Source organism: Tursiops truncatus, chromosome 1 (genome assembly GCF_011762595.2).
Source record: "Tursiops truncatus isolate mTurTru1 chromosome 1, mTurTru1.mat.Y, whole genome shotgun sequence".
NCBI classification, from domain to species: domain Eukaryota; kingdom Metazoa; phylum Chordata; class Mammalia; order Artiodactyla; family Delphinidae; genus Tursiops; species Tursiops truncatus.
This window is the reverse complement of record NC_047034.1, coordinates 119669948-119690607: the sequence shown is the minus strand read 5'-3', so window position 1 is coordinate 119690607 and position 20660 is coordinate 119669948. Positions and strand designations below refer to the sequence as shown.

The 20660-nt window shown below is 34.8% G+C and overlaps 1 protein-coding gene across 1 annotated transcript in view; it reads left to right on the top strand.

The window, feature by feature from the left end:
• Window positions 1-6678: 6678 nt before the first annotated feature.
• The window catches only part of TNNI3K (TNNI3 interacting kinase), a 296461-nt gene continuing 282479 nt past the window's right edge, over window positions 6679-20660 (top strand). The window contains exons 1-4 of the mRNA XM_019919967.2: window positions 6679-6838; window positions 7320-7402; window positions 15234-15403; window positions 18318-18441. The gene's annotated coding sequence lies outside the window, so the exon portion shown is untranslated. The remainder of the gene's footprint in view (window positions 6839-7319; window positions 7403-15233; window positions 15404-18317; window positions 18442-20660) is intronic.

Below are 20660 nucleotides of genomic sequence, written 5' to 3'. Positions count from 1 at the left end.
TTTATCATTTTTATTTCGTAAAATCATGGCCCTTAAATCGTATACTTTCAAGGTTTGTGAAGGACAGCTACAATTTGTAACTAAATATATTCTGTAAACTTATTGATGAGTTAATAATTAACAATGATCAAGAAGGCATGGAAAAAAATGCAACTTTTGATATTAATCTCCCTTGGGCATTTGTCTTGCAAACTAAACAAAACAGAAATAAAGAGTGTGCATTAATGCATACTAAGTGGGAATAAAGCTTTGAAAATCCAAGTTATATGCTGCTGAAAATCACAAAAATTTGATGGAATGAATCCAGAATCAATTCTCACAAGCTGTGATGATCCACTCATCTTCTGAGGCTAAGCAATACTACTTATGTTATATAAAGGTTACCAGATTTAGCACAGAGCCAAAATCAAAACTTGCCTGCTGCAAAATATATGTATAGCTATCACAGCTGGTAACTGGTGTGCTACACATGCCATTCAGATACACCATAATGCCTTTTGGACTTGAGCAACCTGGAGACCCAGAATTTAGGAAACTTGTTGTAGTCTAGCAGAATTAAAATAGAAAGAAATAACTAAGGAAAAAAATATTAATTTGTTCAAAATTATCTAAGGGATTTCAGGTGTTCTTTTTGTTGTTTAGCTGAATGAAACACAAGTCTTCATCTATGTCTATAACTAAATTATTAATAAAGAAAAGACCTTTTTAAAGGTACTTGAAAGTTACCTTTATAAATTCACTTAGTGCAGGAGAAATAATTCAAGCTACCATTAGCTGCTTAGTTTAACTTAAATTTTTTGTGCCTATAAAATATGTTTAGACAAAGCTGATTTCTATTGTGGTTGAGGAACACAACTTTAGTTGTTTATACTTACTGAAATTGTATTATTAATACTCTTTGTACTGAACTTTGTCACAAGTCCAACATGCTAGTGTTTGTGTTCCCATTTGTCTGTATTCATAAAAATTTTGGACTAGTTTATTTGTTTTTTGGGTTTTTTTTTTTGTTTATTTGTTTTTAGACTTTTTTTGTTTATTTGTTTTTATTCAGACTTGCCAGTTTGGCTGTTCTATAATAGACCGCAATTTGGGATCAGGTTGAAAATTGGAATAAAGGATCTAACTTAAAAATGGGCAGAGGATATGAATAGACATTTTGCTTCTGGAGCTTTGGCCTGAGGGGCAGGCTTCAGGTTTATCACACACCTAGAGGCCTACCAAGCTGCTCTCAAGGAACATAGGCTATGTACACCATTTTGGTGCTCTCCCACTGCCTCGCCCCAGCTCATTGGTATCTCCCAGGAAAGAGCTCATTCACTTGTCTGGAGCCCTGATTTTTGCAACTGCTGCATAGGGGACACCTCCAGATTACCTGTCTCTGGTGGCCAGTAGGGCTTGGGCTTGTGGTCCCACAGGACAGTATATATTTGCATACTCTTGAAAGCTGCTGCATGAAGGTCTGGCTTCCAGTCAGCCTGAATCTAGGTACTGATATCCTCCCCTTTGGAACATTGACAGGTTTGGAGCATCCTTATCTAGTAGGAGCTATTAAAAATATAATAGCTGCTTGGACAAGCACAAAGGTTTGAGGGACAATCAAGAGCTGAGGTGGGTTGAATGATAAGGTTCACCTCCTACATGAGATCACTCCTTCAAGACAGGGTAAGGTGGTTATTTCATCTACTGTATAGAAACCAACAGAGTGTTAAGCAAAATGAGAAGAAAAAAAAGATGAAGAATATGCTCCAAATGAAAGAATAAGATAAAACCTCATGAAATTACCTTTAAACAGAGATAAGTAATTTACCTGATAAAGGGTTCAAAGTAACGGTCACAAAGATGCTCACTGAATTTGGGAGTTATAATGACATATACATGTCAGTGTAACAAAGAGCTGGTTCTTTAAAAAAAAATAAAGCTAACAAATATTTAGCTAGACTCACCAAGAAAAAAAGACAAAGGGCTTAAGTAAGTACAATTAGAAATGAAAGAGGAGATGTTACAACTGATGCCACAAAAATACAAAGGATTATAAAAGACTACTGTGAACAATTAAACGTCCACAAATTGAACAAGCCAGAAGAAATGGATAAATTCCTAGAAACACAGCTTTCCACAACTGAATCATGAAGAAATAGAAAATCTGAAGAGACCAATTACTAGTAAGGAGATTGAGTCAGTAATTTCAAAACTCTCTACAAACAAAAGTCCAGAACCAGACTGTTTCACTGGTGAATTCAACTAAACGTTCAACAAAGTTAATACAGGAGCTTCTCAAACTCTACCAAAAAGTAGAAGGGGAAAGAACACCTCCAAATTCATTTTATGAAGCCAGTATTAAGCTGATACCAAAACCAGTCAAAGACACCATAAAAAAGGGAAATTACAGGCTAATATCCCTGATAAACATAGATGTAAAAATCCTCAACAAAATATTAGCAAACTGAATTCAACAATATATTAAAAGGATCCTACACCATGATCAAGTGAGATTTATTCCAGTGATGCAAGGATGGATTGACATCTGCAAATCAGTCAACATGATATATCACATTAACAAAAATGAAGGATGAAAATCATATGATTACCTCCATAGATGTAGAAAAATCATTTGACAAAGTTCAACATCCATTTATGGTAAAAACTCTCAATGAAATGGGTATAGAGGAACTGCACCTCCATATAAGAAAGACCATGTATGAAAAGCCCACAGCTAACATCAAATTCAGAGGTTAAAAGCTGAAAACCTTTTCTCTAACTTCAACGAAAAGACAAGGATACCCACTCTTGTCACTTTTATTCAGCACAGTTTTGGAAGTCCTAACCAGAGCAGTTAGGCAAGAAAAAGAAATAAAAGACATACAAATTGGAAAGGAAGAAGTAAAATTATCACTATTGAAAATGGCATGATACTATATATAGAAAACCCTAAAGACTCCACAAAATAAAGTGTTACAACTAATAAAAAAATTAGTAAAGTTGCAGGGTACAAAATCAGTACACAAAAATACGTTGCCTTTCTATATACTAATGAGAAACTATCAGAGAAATTAAAACAATTTCACTTACAGTTGCATCAAAAAGAATAAAATATCTAGGATTAAATTTAACAAAGGAGATGAAAGGTCTGTATATTGAAAATTATAAGACATTAATGAAAAAGTTTAAGAAGACACAAATAAATGGAAAGTTCTATGCTCATGGACTGGAAGAATTAATATTGTTAAATGCCCATCCTACCCAAAGCAGTCTACAGATTCAGTGCACTCCCTGTCAAAACTCCAATGGCATTTTTCACAGAAATAGAACAATCCTAAAATTTGCATGGAACAACAGAAGATCCCTAATGGCCAAAGCAAGCTCGAGAAAAAAGAACAGAGCTGGAGGCATCACACTCCTTGATTTAAAACTGTATTATAAATCTATAGTAATTCGAACAGCATTTTATTGGCATAAAACCCACCACGTAAATATACAATAGAGAGCCCAGAAATAAAACCACACGTGTATGTTTGATTAATTTATGATAATGGAACCAAGAGTATACAGTAGGAAAAGAACCACCTCTTCAATAAATGGTGTTGGAAAAACTAGACAGCAACATGCAAAAGAATGAAACTTCTCCATTATCCTGTGCCATACACAAAAATTAACTCAAAATGGATTAAAGACTTGAAGTATTGGGTTGGCCAAAATGTTATTCAGTGTTTTCTGTAAGATGGCTCTAGTAGTGCTTAGCTGTCTTTAACTTCATTTGAAACAATTTTGTTAGATTGTATTGTGACAGCTCTCATATCATCATGCATTAAAAAAAAAACATCAAAATTGGTAAATTTTTGTGTAGCCTTTTTTTTTTTTTTTCGGTACGCGGGCCTCTCACTATTGTGGTCTCCAGTTGCAGCGCACAGGCTCCAGACGCGCAGGCTCAGCGGCCATGGCTCACGGGCCTAGCCACTCCACGGCATGTGGGATCTTCCCAGACTGGGGCACGAACCCGTGTCCCCTGCATCAGCAGGCGGACTCTCAACCACTGCGCCACCAGGGAAGCCCTGTGTAGCCATTTTAATATCGAAGATGAAAGGAAAAACATTTTTGGCATATTATGCTTTATTTCAAGAAAGGTAAAAATGCAACTGAAACACAAAAAAGATTTTTGCAGTGTATGGAGAAGGTGCTGTGACTGATCAAACGTGTCAGAAGTGGTTTGTGAAGTTTTGTGCTGGAGATTTCTCGCTGGATGATGCTCCGTGGTCGGGTAGATCAGTTGAAGTTGATAGAGATCAAATTGAGACATTAAGAACAATCAGGGGCTTCCCTGGTGGCTCAGTGGTTGAGGGTCCGCCTGCCGATGCAGGGGACACGAGTTCATGCCCCAGTCCAGGAAGATCCCACATGCTGCGGAGCGGCTGGGCCCGTGAGCCATGGCCGCTGAGCCTACGCTTTCGGAGCCTGTGCTCCGCAACGGGAGAGGCCACAACAGTAAGAGGCCCGCGTACTGCAAAAAAAAAAAAAAAAAAAAAAAATCAGCATAGTACCACACAGGAGATAGCTGGCATACTCAAAATATCCAAATCAAGCACTGAAAATCATTTGCACCAGCTTGGTTATGTGAATTGCTTTGATGTTTGGGTTCCATATAAGTTAAGCAATAAAACCTTCTTGAACATATTCCGCATGTGATTCTCTACTTAAATGTAATGAAAATGTTCTGTATTTAAAACAAATTGTGATGGGAGATTAAAAGTGGATACTGTACAATAATGTGGAATGGAAGAGATCGTGGGGCAAGCAAAATGAACCACCACCAACGACACCAAAGCCCGGTCTGCATCCAAAGAAGTTGATGTTGTATATATCGTGGGATTGGGAGTCCTCTATTATGAGCTCCTTCTGGAAAACCAAATGATTAATTCCAACAAGTACTGCTCCCAATTAGACCAACTGAAAGCAGTACTCGATGAAAAGCATCCAGAATTAGTCAACAGAAAACTCATAATCTTCCATCAGGATAACTCAAGACCGCATGTTTCTTTGGTGACCGGGCAAAAACTTTTACAGCTTGGCTGGGAAGTTCTAATTCATCTGCCATATTCACCAGACATTGCATTTTCAGATTTCGATTTATTTTGGTCTTTACAAAATTCTCTTAATGGAAAAAATTTCAATTCCCTGGAAGACTGTAAAAGGCACCTGGAACAGTTCTTTGCTCAAAAAGATAAAATGTTTTGGGAAGATGGAATTATGAAGCTGCCTGAAAAATGGCAGAAGGTAGTGGAACAAAACAGTGAATATGTTGTTTAATAAAGTCCTTGGTGAAAATGAAAAATGTGTCTTTTATTTTTACTTAATAGAAGGAAACTTTTGGCCAACCCAATAATACCTGAAACCATAAAACTTCTAGAAGAAAACATAGGCAGTAAGCTTCTTGACATAGGTCTTGGTGATGATTTTTTGAATCTGACACCAAAACAAAAGCAACAAAAGCAAAAATAGACAAGTGGAACTACATTAAACTGAAAAGCTTCTGCACAGCAAAGGCAAACATCAACAAAATGAAAAGGCAACTTACTGAACAGGAGAAAATATTTGCAAATCATATATCTGATGAAGGCTAATATTCAAAATATGCGAAGAACTCATAAAACTCTATACCAAAGAAACAAATGATTTGATTGAAAAATGGCCAGAAGATCCGAATGGATATTTTTCCAAATAAAACATACAGATGGCCAAAAGGTACATGAAAACAGGTTCAACATCATCAATCATCAGAGAAATGTAAATCAAAAGCACACTGAGATATCACCTCATACCTGTTAGAATGGATATATTTTAAAAGACAAGAAATAACAAATGTTGGAAAAGATGTGGAGAAAAAGGAACCCTTGTGCATCGGAGGAATGTAAATCAGTACAGCCACTATGGAAAACAGTATGAAGATTCCTCAAAAAATTAAAAATAGAATTACCACATGATCCAGCAATTCCTCTTCTGAGTATTTATCCAAAAAAATGAAAACATGAATTCAAAAAGATATATGTACTCCCTTATACGTTTCAGTATTATTTATAATAGCCAAGATTTGGAAACAACCTAAGTCTTCATTCATGGGCGAATGGATGAAGAAGTGGGATATATATATATATATATATATATATATATATATATATATATATACACACACACACACACACACACACATAAACACATATATATAATGGAATACAAAGTGGAGTATTGTGGAATTAAAAAAAACAAAAAAAGCAACAAACAACAAAAAAAATAAAATTAAAACCAACCTCATAGATATGGAGAACAGATTGGTAGTTGCCAGAGGTGGAGAATGAGGGGTGGGCCACATGGGTGACTAGAGTCAAAAGGTAGAAACTTCCAGTTATAAAATAAATGTCATGGAGATGTAATGTACATTATGGTGACTGTAATTAATAATACCATATTGCATATTTGAAAGTTGCTAAGAGAGTAGATCTTAAAAGTTCTCATCAGAAGAAAAAACGTCTGTATACATGGTGATGTATATTAACTAGACTTATTGTAGTGATCATTTCACAATATATACAAAATTTAAATCATCATGTTGTCTACCTGAAACTAATATAATGTTGTATGTCTATTTTACCTCAGTTAAAAATGCCCTCAAAATGGATTAAAGGGATAATAAACGCTGCTGATTCCCTACTGCATTGATATTTGCAAAAACAGGAGGTTAAGGGGGAAACTACCTGTGAATTAGTCACTGCCATCATCTACCTGTGCCACAGCTTGATTATTGACATTTGTGTCTAAAGATGTTGAACCCAGGGACGTTATTACCCAGGTAAGTAAATGATTTGAAACTAACAGACAATGTTTCCTTCTGGGCTGGTTGGATAAATAGTCTATCTTTTGAAGCCTCTGGCTACAGGAGTCTAGTAGCCTTCCAAAGTATAAAATCCTATCATTCAAAGAGAGCAATTCATCCCTGATTGTTGCAGATTGGTGCAATCCATCTGCTACTGTCATTTCCTAGCTCTCTATGCCAGAATTATATTTCTTTAACTGTGCTTTAATGCATCGCTGAGACAATCAAAACTCTAATGTCTATATTCTTTGGGCACTCTCTTATGGTGTGTTACCAATCTGCTTGTTGAATCTCCAGCCTCCTTAAAGGCTCTCAAAATCTTTGCTACAACCAACACTTTGTGGCTAAGTAATGTGAATGATTTTTAAAATGTCCTTTCTTCACTAGTATCAGCTCTTTTCTCTCTGCAGATCATTCAGATGGTTCAAGTTAGTTTTCATTTACCATTTCATTGTAGGAGAGTATCACGTTGCCCTGAAAAGAATTAAAGAATTTACATCTTGAGGCAAAAATCTTTTAAAACACAACTCTGGAAATCAAGTAAGTATTTGTTTCATTTGCAGGTTGAGAAATGTTGCACTACTCAATGAAATTTTACATGATTGGTTTCTTTCCTATTATGTTTAGCCTTGGGGTTTGAGAAAGTAAATTATATCCACCAATATGCTATTCTTCAGAGAAATTTCAAACACTTTTAATAAAGCCTAGAACTAGAAAACTTTTACTACACAAAGAAATAATGAGTATAGCAAGTGGTCTAAGTACAGTTTTAAATGTACAGGTGCACTGACAGGATCATAAATTAACTTATGAAATTCACTGCTTATATATCAGTGAGATCAATTTTTAATGAAATTTAATAATAAAGATCATCACTCATTATAATTGGTTAAAGTTAATAGAGTTTCTAATTAACCATTATCCAGTCAAATCAGAAACTGTCTGTGGAAGCTAGTCTATGAGAAGGGAGGGAGAAAGTGTAGAAATTCTTTTTTTACTTGTTACAACTGCTGGTGTTTAAATACAAAATAAGTTTTTGCCATGAGTTTAGTAGAAAAAGTAGATTTTTTTGTTCCCTGAAAAATCTCTTTCCCCTCACTATATATGTATGTAAATCATGTAGATTATCTCTGGAAAGTTTAATCCTTCTCATTCTAATAAGTTGCCCAGTTCTGCTCTCTCCAGACCATATTCCAAACACTAGGCTGATCGGCACATATTCAGACACATCAGGATACTTAACAGAACCTAAGGGCTTTTCGTTACCAAGATACACTTTCATTAGCAGGCTTTACAGATATAAATAGACATTTCCCCCTGTTATAAAGGTGCTTTCTTTAACTTTGAAAGTTGAGCATAAGGTAAACTAGTACAGCCAAAATGTGTTCCTGTTATTACTGACTGACTGGGCACATGTCCTTACTATAACCCTTTTCTAAGTAATAGCCTCTGCTACATATTTTTGGATGATGATTTACTGTGATTATGGGAGGAGGCCAAACTTAAAAGATGCTATGAATGGTATTGTATAAAGAGAATTTTTGTCTATAAAAACTAATATATCTTACTCTTATCAACTGAGCTTGAAGCATTTTATTTTCTACTCTCATGAAATCAGAAGCCCTGTAAGACTCTGTAATCTTGTCTGTGTCTTTGCTGCAGTATTCTAGTGACTCCAAAGAAGATACAACTTCTGAAATGGGTTCTAGGAATATAGTATATTATTCCTGAAGTTGCCTATCCACAAATGAACGTATACAGTACTTTGAGGTTTCTAAATCACCATCATTTAGCAATAAGATCATTAAAACATGATTTTCTTTGTAATTTTACATTCTTTTGAACAGGATTACTACTCCAACAATTCTCTCTTCTCTCTTGTATCAATAGTTTTCCCTCTCTACTGGGTCGTTCTCATCAGTACATAAATATATTGTTATTTTTCTAATTAAAAAAAAGAATTCTTTCTTGACTCCACTTCCTTCAGCTATTACTTCATTTCTCTGCTCCCTTAACACTAAAATTCCTAGAATAAATTATCTGAACTTCCATTCTGCAATATATTTTATCCCATTCACTCTCCAACCTAGTTCAGTCTTTACCTCTTTACTTTACTCCACTGAACTTGCTCCTCTGAGGATTTCCAGGACTCTTTGTTTTGATAAATCCAGTAATATCTTTGCAACAGATAGTAACTAGACTTATTATCGTGTTGATCATTTTGTAATGTATAGAAATATTGAATCTCTATATTGTACACCAGGAACTAACATAGTGTTAAAAGTCCATAACACTTGAAAAAACAAGCAAACAAACAAGCTGATAGAAAAAGAGATCAGATCTGTGATTACCAAGGGCAGGAGGTGGGGGGAGAGGGAATAGGATGATGGTGGTCAAAAAGTACAAACTTACAATTATAAATAAGTACTAAGGATGGATGTGATATACCCCATGAATAATATAATTAACACTATATGTTATATATGAAAGTTTTAAGATAGTAAATACTGAGCTCTCATCAGAAGGAAGAATACTTTTCCCTTTTATTTTGTATCTATATGAAATGATGGATGTTTACTAAACTTACTGTAATCATCATTTCATGATGTATGTAAGTCAAATCATTATGCTGTCCACGTTAAAGTTATACAGTGATGTATGTCCATTATGTCTCAATAAAACTGGAAGAAAAACAATTCACTATTCTGTCTAGTTCTCATCTTCAATCCAGTTCAGCAGCATTTGTCTCAAGTAATCACTCCTTCTTTGAAATGCATTCCTCATTTGGCTTCAAGGAACCCCACACTACTAGTTCTTTTCCTAACTCATTCATCCCTCTTTTGAAGTCTCCTTAACTTGTTCCTCATCATCATTCTTACCTCATATCACTGGAAGGTCACAGGTCTTTGTGTTTAGGTTTCTCTACCCACATTTACTCCTTTGGATATCATTCATTCTCATATCATCTGTGTGCTATCAACTCTCAAATCTATATTTGTAATTATGAAAGTATAATTCTCAAAGATGTTAAAAATGTAATTCTCCTATAAATTGTGAGCATTCATGAGAATGCCATTTAATTCATTAATGATTAAATCAGTAGGATGATGAAGTTGGTTTCATATTGTTTCAGATGTTACAAGGAAGAAAGTGTTTATACAATATTAGAAATAACTTTGCTCAATAATAGAGTGAATTTTCTTATGAGATACTAAGCTTCCTAATGCCAGAAGTATTGAAGCAAAGTGATTGGGATACAATTTACACAAGAGTTTTCCCAAGAAGTACTTGTTTTAGATAAGAGGTAGGATTAGATAATGGCTGCTGGTTGAGTGTTCTGGAAAGCAGGATCTGAAATGGAGTTTAGAGTGCTGTACATTTCTTAATAAGTGCTCTTGAGACTAATAATTGTTCAAGGAAGGGAATAGAAGCAGGACTGAGAAGAAGAGAGAAGTCAAACTGTGATGCAGGCCCAATGACAATCTTGATTGGCTAATCTCAGGAGGAGTTCTGGTGCCAGAATGGCACTTTAGTGCTGTCCTGAGTTGGACCAGAGTGGCCACAATTTATAGCCCAAATCAATCATCACTGGATATGGCCATCTTGGGAAGGAGTATCTTGGGCAAGATAGCTCTCTGTGGCTGAGGCAGTCTGTGAATGGGGCTGACAGCTGAAATGTGTCTACTGACAGCACTCCTGGTAGCTAAAGTAATAAGGTAATAAGCCCTTCATTGAAGAAAAAATGTGGGTGCCACATCACAGTGTCCCCTACAGTAACCTATAAAGTCTAACCCAATGCCGAGATTCTCTTTTTATATGCAACTATTTTAATAAAACATTGCATGTTGTAATTCAAGTTGAATTATGATGACTTCCAAACTAAGCATGCCATATTATACATAGTTTAAGTGGACTCAATCAATGATGAAAGAAAGAAACTATGCTTTAGTAGATACGTCAATCACTGATTTATAGAAGCAATTTTTTTATAATATATGTCACAAATCTACATGATAATCCCAAGTGCCAGATTTTACTTTTGACTAGCTGAGCAAGCTAAAATATTCATAAATTCACACGGAGCCAGATGGCTTCCCACTGAATATGCATTTGAATGATTCCTGTACATTATTTATTCCAAGAAGTGCCCAGAATACACCATCATCATAGCAGGGACTCCTAATAATTTTGTTTCAGACAGGAATCAAGGAATAACAGGTGTCCAGTGCTTACCGTATTTTGGATTGAGCTTTGAGTCCATGTGTGTTTAAGAATTACTAAGAGCTCTAAAAATTCAAATGTGTAACACAATAAAATTGTTAACCATTTTTTATTAAGTTGATCGATAATTTTTGGAGGGTGTATGTTTTTTTCTTTTCAGTTTGAAATTCAAGATGTGAATTTAAAGTGAAAACATAATTTAGTTGGTTTCTTGACAATATTTGGACAAAAATGAAATGAAAAATTTCTGATTTTTAATTTTTCTTTTTACTTCATAGGGTTTCCTTTTCATTGAAGTCTGCTTTTCCCTGTTTAGAGTTTCCTATTCTCTAGAGATAGTTTATCATTGTCATCTCTCTTGTGCTTACCCTTTCTTTTTTCCTTTAACATTGTCATCTCTCTTGTGCTTACCCTTTCTTTTTTCCTTTAACATTGTCATCTCTCTTGTGCTTACCCTTTCTTTTTTCCTTTAAATATGGCAAGCAAGCACAGTTGTTTTATAAGCTGCATTTGATAATTCCACTAGCTGAAGTCAGTGGGGATCTGCTTCTGATTCTTGTTTTGCAGCTCACGTTGCCATGCTTTCCTGCGTGTCAGATTAATTTTGTTTGCTGCTCATTGTCCTTGGTAAAGTATCTGTAGAAATTCCCCATGGCCTAAGATGAATGGACCCTGCCCCTGGGGCTTTGCATTTGCTTCTGTCAGGAGACTGGAGAGACATTACCAATTGGTAACAATCTTAAACTATGTTCAGCTGAGGTTCTCTAGCCCCAGGCTGTGCACATCCACAGGACATATCCATAGTGAGCATATTTAGGGCCATAATTTCTCAGGGACCTTATTTTACTTTCTTTTTAATTTATCATGTTTTGCTCAATGCCGAAGCAGCCTTTCCACAATTCTTTTGGTCTGGAGTATAGTATGACAGATTTACTTCTAGTTGATCCTTAATCTGAAGGCATATTTTGAGGGGAGTTCCAGCTTAATATATCAAAAACCCCCTCTAAGAATTTCCAACATGTGGGAGCCCTGGGCCACCCTCTGATTATTTGGAACCTAAGACCAAATGTGTGTTTTTAGCAAGTTCCTCAAGGCAAAAATGTACTCACTCCATTTTCCATTTATATTTCTTAGTTCAAGCTTTTCTCTAAAATGGTCTGTAAATACTCCGTTATTATTTTTATTTCTTCATTATTTTTGTGATTATTACTTTTATATTTTGTTTAAAATTTAAAAATCAGTCATGTATTCTCATTTATATGAAGCATAAATTATAATTCTTTAATTGACTTATTATTCAGTATTTTCCCTAGTGATGGTATATTTTTAATAGTAGAGGGCATGGTATGTTAGTGGAGGGGATGGCACCAGTAGATGGAAACTTTTGTAATGGATGTCATGGTCATGGACTGTAATGATCATGGAAATGCTAAATTTAGGAAGGGTTAAGAAGGAAAAAATGGGTTAAGGTAAACATCTAGAGCCTCAACCCTTTTAGTCTGTATTAAAGAAACCATATAATGAGGTAGACAGCCCAGCACCTAGCATAATGCCTGTTACAGAGATGATAAACTAACTGTTTTACAGAGGAAGTCAGGGAATGCTTAAGCAGACAAAGGCATGTTCAATGTATGTGCTTTGAAGCAGGAAATGAATCTACATAGTTCCTTCAAAAATAAGATGATAGTTTCAAACAGATAAATAATATAGACCACTGCTATGCCCTCTCTAACTTCAAATTATCAAATGTATATTGAATGTTAACTATGTGTCAGGGCCTTTGCTACACACTAGGGCTATTTTTCCTTGCTCTCAGGGTTTTCCAGTCTAGCAAATGATAAGACAGGGGAAGAAAAAGCCATTGCAGTCACTTGTGATTAGAGCTACAAGAAGCAAACTACAGGATGTTATGGGAGCTTCCAGGATAAGGGACTAACAAAACTACATGATCAGGAAAGGCCTCTTGGGGGAAGTGACGGAGAATATGGTTGGCCTGTTTATATTTCTTTTATTGTTTTTGTGGCGGGTAGGAGGAGGGAGAATGAGCAAGGGAATGTATATTAGCAGTGAGAACAGTGTTTGTGAAGATTGGGAGGAGAGAGTGCCTGGTCATAGGAGGGTCTAAAAGAGGTCCAGTCTGAAGTGTAATGTGTGAGAATGAGTGGCTTGGGGAAATGTCTACACTTTAGGTTAACTTCGGGTCTTTTATAAAAACGTCTAGGTACCTTATTAGAAATTAAAATGCTGACCAAAAATAAGATTGATAATCTTTTTCAGAGAAGGGAGGAAGTGATGTAGTTGTAGCAGTGGTGGTAGTTGTAGCAGTGGTGGTAGTAGTAGCAGTAATAGTAGTACTAGTAGTAGTGTGTGTGATGGGTGAGGGTAATCGTTCTAGTATTTGACTACCAAGTGACAAAGTTGACACTAGACTCTGTTGAACAGTAAGAAATAGGGAAGTAAAAAAAAAAAAAATCCAGTGTATCTCCACAGATCACTTCCTAGTAAAACTATAAATTAAGGGAAAGTGGTGATTCATGTGATAAGTTTTCTTAACCATAAGTAGTACATGCTGAACTGTGTAGAACTGAACCAAGAAAAAGCTGGGAAAAAGAAAGTTCACAAGCAGGTTAATATAATATAGTATTTCACAGAGGCTTATTTACTTTAAACCTGAAAAAAAAAAAAGCTGATTGAATGCAACACTTTAGTATTTAATCCTGTATTTTATATTCTCTTTAAACACATATTTCTGGGGAATGTTTTTGTTTAGGCATGAAGAGCTACCTTTTGTCTTTGTAAGATTTTATCATCATCTGTGCTGAACTAAAAATTCAGTATGCAGGTGACTTTTATTAATATATAAATGATACCACATATGATGTTATTATATCAATCTGATTTAAAGAGCAAAAAGAATGTGTTTCTGTAGTAAGATACATAGTAGAAAGCTACACAGTAGAAAAATAACATCAGTAATAACCAAAATACTTACATAAATACATATTTTTATAGCCCATAATCAGATATTAGCAAAAGCAATGAAACCATCTTCAGAGTTTTCCAGTGAGTCAAAATAGAATAAAATCTTCTACTTAAGCAGAAAGCTCAATGTAGAGCAAAGTATAGAAATTGGACAGTGTTTTAGATTGGTTCCTAGGTTACCATTAGCTCCCTGTGATCTGCATTAAGCCATAAGTTAAGGTATATGAACATCAAAGGCCACTGGGCAATGTAAGTTTGGAATGGTTTGATAGAACTTACTAGAAAGCCTTTTGCAAATTTAAATTTAAAACAAAATACCTTCTAAGTGGGTAAAAATGTGCAGCCCATTCAATTATGATATCTAGGAAAATTTAATGGAATTGTTAAAGGAGCATTTAGAGAATATGTACAATTACTGTCTTTAGCCAGAACAAATATATTTCATAACCCATTTCTGTATTTCCAAGAAAAGTTTTCTTTCTTTGATTGTTCTTTCTTTCATGATAATGAGGTAGGTGTCCAGCATTGAACACTACATATCAAATGTAATCTCTAGAGACTTACAACAAGCAAAATTTTTATTATCCTCTCTATGAAATGATGTCTGTCTTTACACCACTCAGTTTCCTCAATGTTTCTTGCCGTAATGTACCAGGAATTCATATACAGTTTGCATAGTCCTCTCACTGATAGACACTGGCTTATGCTACTCCCCAGGTGCTTTTCTCCTCTGAGAATAAAAGTTTTCTTATTTTTCTAAGCTTTCCTGGTTTGACTTTTTTTTCCTTTTGAAACTCTTATTAGCGTTCCTGTTCCTATTTTTCCACCATTGCTACCACTTTATGTACTGTTATTTGATATTTATGACTTTGCCCAACTTAATCTCATCAATTGTTTAGTCTCAAAAAAATCAAAATTAAGTTTAAATTACTTTGATCCCATCAGTTTTGTTTAGTTTGTTTTACTGTATAGAGCAATAATAGGGATTTTAATGAACATCATCTTAATAATTTCTCTGAACTCTCTAATGATATAATGATTTAAATTGTGTCCAAGCTCTCAATTTATCATATGCTCAAGCTTAGTTATTTCTGTTCCAAGATTTTAAAAACTCCACAAGAAGTAAGACCTATTTAAGTAATGCTATGTTCAAAAACCCTTCTTTAAGGCTTCCCTGGTGGCGCAGTGGTTGAGAGTCCGCCTGCTGATGCAGGGGACACGGGTTCGTGCCCCTGTCCGGGAGGATCCCACATGCCGCGGAGCGGCTGGGCGCGTGAGCCATGGCCGCTGAGCCTGCGCATCCGGAGCCTGTGCTCCGCAACGGGAGAAGCCACAATAGTAAGAGGCCCGCGTACCGAAAAAATATATATATATATATATATTTATCTTTGCATGGAATTTCAAAATGCTGCAGTATTTTGTCTACAGACTTGATGATGGCTTCATCTGTATTCACTTTACCTCTGTTCCAGAACTGAGAAGGGAAATATTCAGTAGAATTTCCCCTACTGAAGGGATTGATTCTACTCACTTCAATTGGTTCAATCTAATTCAGTTTGATTCAATTTAGTTCAATTCAATTCAATGCAAAACAATTAAATTTATATCTATATCAATCAGGCACTGTGCTAGGCTGTTGGGAATGCAAAAATGAGTAAGACATAATTTCTGCTCTTAAGTTGCTCACAGCCTAACAGAAGAGATGAATGCATTAATTCTGTCTTCCGTAACGGATGCTTTAATAGAAGTAAGTGTTGCCCTCATATAGGCTTAACTCAGAGTAGGACTTTACAATGTCAGTTTGTTTTATTGTTACTCTTGTAAAAAGTATAAATATATATATATTTATATATATATATACACACATATACACACTGTATATGTATATAATGTATACATATTTATGATATATAATCTATATGCACTCACATATATAATTGTAGTGCATACTTGCCAAATATAAATGTTTGACCATAAAAAAGGAAGAGATATAATAACCATTCTTAATAACATCAAAGGATGCTGCCCTGATAGATCATCTTAAGATGATTTTGTGAATTAGTACATGTCCAGATTCAATAGAAAACATGAGAATTTTGGAATAGTTCAAAGAGAGGAAATGTGGTGTTTAGAGGATCCATAGATAACTATTGTGATTAGTTAATAAGTTAACCATTATGTAGCTAAATGAAATGGATGCCTTTCAGCATTATGAGAAGTGAAAGTTTGAGAAAGATGACCATGGAGTTAATTTGTTAAACCCCAATTGTTGGCAAACATTCATCTCTCACTGTTCCAAATCCTCACAAGTTCCAAATCCTTCATAGCCCTTCACCAAAGGCTCCATCATTTTTTCCATGGCTGCATATATGAAGAAGGAAAATATGGGGACAATTTTAGGGTAACTGTTTGTGTAATCAGACCTAGACCTCAACTCGGAAAACTCTGGGCAACAATTAGGAAATGTTATCACATAGTAGACCAACTTAAACAATTAGAATTAAGACTTGGAATTTAAGTCTAGTATATTCCACCATGGCTTAACATACCTAGCCATGTGAGACACCCAGGTTGCATTATTTGCTCTAGATCTCAGGGGAGATTGTGATCTTAAAAAGTAACGTTTGTATTATGGTAAGAGTGGGGATCCTCGGGCAGGATGGAGGTGCTTCTAACAGTTTCTACCACTCTGTAATTCACAGAAAGCTTCACTAGTGTGGTTGACAATTTTTAAAAGTTTTTAGACTGAGATAAATCTACTAATTCACATCTTCCTTCCCCACATTAGTATGAAGCTCAAGTGCCACAATATGGGTTCCAGAGACAAAGCAGAATCTAGATACAGCAAGAAGAAGGTGGCATAAATAGTTTATGAAGTTGTAAACACCCCTCCAAGGTGCTGACACCTAAACTGAGTCCTAAAGTAGGAATACTACTTTTCATGGGAGACACGGGCAGGAATAGTAAAGGCAATCACTCTCCAGGTTACCAAACTGGGAAAGTACAATACACACTTCAAATGTAGTGTTAACTTCTAAATAAGGCTTTACATTAAAACAAATAGTCTTGAAGTTCACGACAATTATAGCCTACTCTTGATAATCCATGTTAAAGAAGGGGGTAAAATTGTGAAGAAAACATGTGTACCTTGTTCACAAATTCTAACTGAAAACATAATTTTTTATATGTACTTAGATTATTAAACTTGAATTCTGAATGGGAAGGATATATTATTTGGATGCCAATAAAATTAGATGTAAATATATTAGGGCATATATTGACTATATAAAATTGGAAGCACTTGGGTTTATTATCAAAAGTCTGCCTGGTATTAAAGATATTCTGAAACATTACTTGCTATAACAAGTCCCCTAACAACTGGCTTCAGAGACAATAGCCCCTGCAAGAAGAAATCAGATATTGGGTGGACCTATAAACTGTCCCAACCAAATACTTTCACCCAACCAAAAGTATTGATCTGTTAATGAAGATGTGGGTAAAAATTGACTTTTTTTACCCCCAACAACTTTACACTAATTTAACCATAGCACCCCTTTTAATTTATATTTAGGACATTCAAGATTATATGTTATAAAATTTCAGCTGTGAAGGGAACCAGCTCAGTTCCACAATTATAGTATAACATGGATAGAATACATTTTACAATTCAGTCATTGTCAGTTCTGATTGGTGGTATACTGAACTGGACAATGTAAACTGAAGGGAAATCAAGAACTTTTGAGTACATGCCAAAGGCTGATGCCATTTCTGACACTGACATGGTATCAGATGGGAAGAAGGGGGGCATGAAAGTGTATGGCATGATAACCATTAATCACTATTCTCCCACTAAGAAGACATAGGAGGAGATACAACAAAAATAATGATAACTGTGCTTAGACAGACTACTTACTGAGATTGTTTCTGCTTGGAGGGACTAAACAAAGAACTGTTCATATAGAATCACTCAGCAAGCTCTCTAACAACCACATGTTATATAGATCCATTTTTGAAACTTTAAGTAATTTGTCTTACCAACATCAAATTAGTTTTCACTTTGAGGAACAGCCACAACTGGCTAATTGATAAGTAAAAAAAAAAACTTAAGTAGAACTAATTTTTTTCCCTTCTCCACCTTTTTTTCCTTTGTTTTTAAATGACAAACCTCAAGACATGGAAATAAGGTATTTGCCCAAAGACAATAATTAGTTATTAATTGAACTATAATTACAACACAATGTTATTTCCTTAGCAGGCCAGCTGACTCTTAGGAGGGGGGAAAGAAAGATGAAGAAGGAATGGAAGTGGCCTGAGTCATGAAGTTTAGATTGTTCTGATGGTTTCAATGCCTCAGAGAAATATTTTCCAATTGAAAGGTAGGTTTTATTAAACGTATCTTCTCATTACGAGTCATGTATGTCTCTATCATAATACAGATGCTTTATTACAATTGCCTATTTACATGTCTATCCCTGGCCCCGTGAGCTCTTTGGAGTGCTTGGTACAGTGCATGCTTATTGAATGAATAATGAATCAATCAATGAATAAAGAGCTAAGCTGACAATTGAAAGAAGTACTATCAATTGGGGAAAGAAAGTTTTAGCCAATGACAGAGATATTACTGTTTAATTTAGATTCTTTAGAAACTTTACTTCATGTTCACCCAGCAACAAAGGAAGGCACAAGAAAGATTAAAATCTTTTCATTTTCAGTCATAATATATTAGAAACAAAAAGAGTAATATTTTTTCTTTCTTTAATATACTCTTACAGTTAGAGATATTGAGAACACCTGTTTAAATTACTATGCTATTGATTTTTTCACATTTACTTTCATTATTATATAATAGTTACTTTCAATATTATATAACAAGTCCTATTCATTTTTGAGGATTAATCTGAATATTACCTCAACAATGTTCAGATTCATAATGGTGATTTACAGTTCCATCCAACATACCATAAATTTAGATATTCCAGTGGAAAAGAGAGGAAATTTGTTTGACAAATAAGAATCTTACAAATTATGCTTGTCTAATGCAAAAATATATTGTTTAGAGAGAAATTAAAGAATGATTTTACTTGAATAGGTATAGACATCTTAGTGCTCAATTTTTCTTTTAGATAACTTTGTTTCAATATGAGTAATTTAATGTTTATTAAAAGAAGGAAAAAACCTAAATATATACCAATTAGTAATTCTGGTTTACTGTGTTTAAAGCAATGATTCTTTTAATTGCTTGTCAACCAGATGCAACACATCAAAAATTTAAACTTTCCTAAAGCTTGGGCACATCTTAACAAGAACTCATATACAATGGAAGAATGATCTAGCTTTTAGGTGTAAATGAATTCACCATCCTAAATGTGCTAAAAATTATTTTAAGTGTATCAGTTTGATTTCTTGGGATACATGTTCTTTATAATTTCTCTGTTAGAATCATAAAGGTAGGAGAAGTGTCAAGGTCAAATTTGTATTTTTCATCTTAAAAGCATCCTTTTAAATATTTATGAAGAGACTAGTATAAAATATAAATAGCAGATGCACAAGTGTAGATTGGGATAAATAAATCATATAACCGAAAATAAAGGAATTCAAAAAGAATGTAAATAGGCTTATTGAAGGAGTATTAGAACATATCTATGTATATGCTGAAGTGTTCTGATAAATCAGTTGAAAAGATAAAGGCATTAACATTAGATTTAGGCAATTCAGTAGAACAGGAAGGTTGGTCAAAAAGGAATAGCTGAAGAAATAAGGTATTTACTAAATCTACCCTGACATTCTGACTGAAAAAAAAAACAAAACAAAAAACACAAGCAAGTGTAAAAGAAAAAGAAATGCTATTAGTTATGTATTCCTTAGAGAAGGCTTTTCCTTATAAGTTATAAACAAACATTCCTGGAAAAACTCAAATGGTCTTGTTAAAGAATTACTGTTTTTTGGTCTTATTTATTTATTGTTTTATATTTTCCTTAATTAAAAAAAATTAATAAACCTTTTTGTTAAAACAGTTTTAGATTTACAGAAAAACGGAGCAGAAAGCACAGTTTCCATATTCCTTCCCTTCCCCCCTCCTGGCCCTCCACAGTTTCCCCTATTATTAACATCTTAAGTTGGTTTGGTACATTTGTTACCATTGATGAGCCAATATTAATACATTATTATTAGCTAAAGTCCATAGGTTACATTAGTGTTTTACAGTTCTGTGGTTTCTTCCAAGTGTATAATGGCATATATCCACCCTTAGAATATCATACAGGAGAATTTCATGACCCTGAAGATTTCCTGTGCTCCACGTATTGCTCCCTCCCGTTCTCCCTGCTCCCCTGGCAACCATTCATCTTTTTACTGTCTCCAAAGTTTTGCCTTTCCCAAAATATCGTATAGTTAGAACCATATAGTATACAGCCTTATCTGACTGGCTCTTTCAATTAGCAATATTCGTTTAAGGTTCTTCCATGATTTTTCTCGGCTTGGTACCTCCTTTCTTTTATTGCTGAATAAACTTCCACTGTATGAATGTACATGCACATTCATTTATCTATTCACCTGTGAAAAGGCATCTTGGTTGCTTCCACTTTTGTGATTCAGC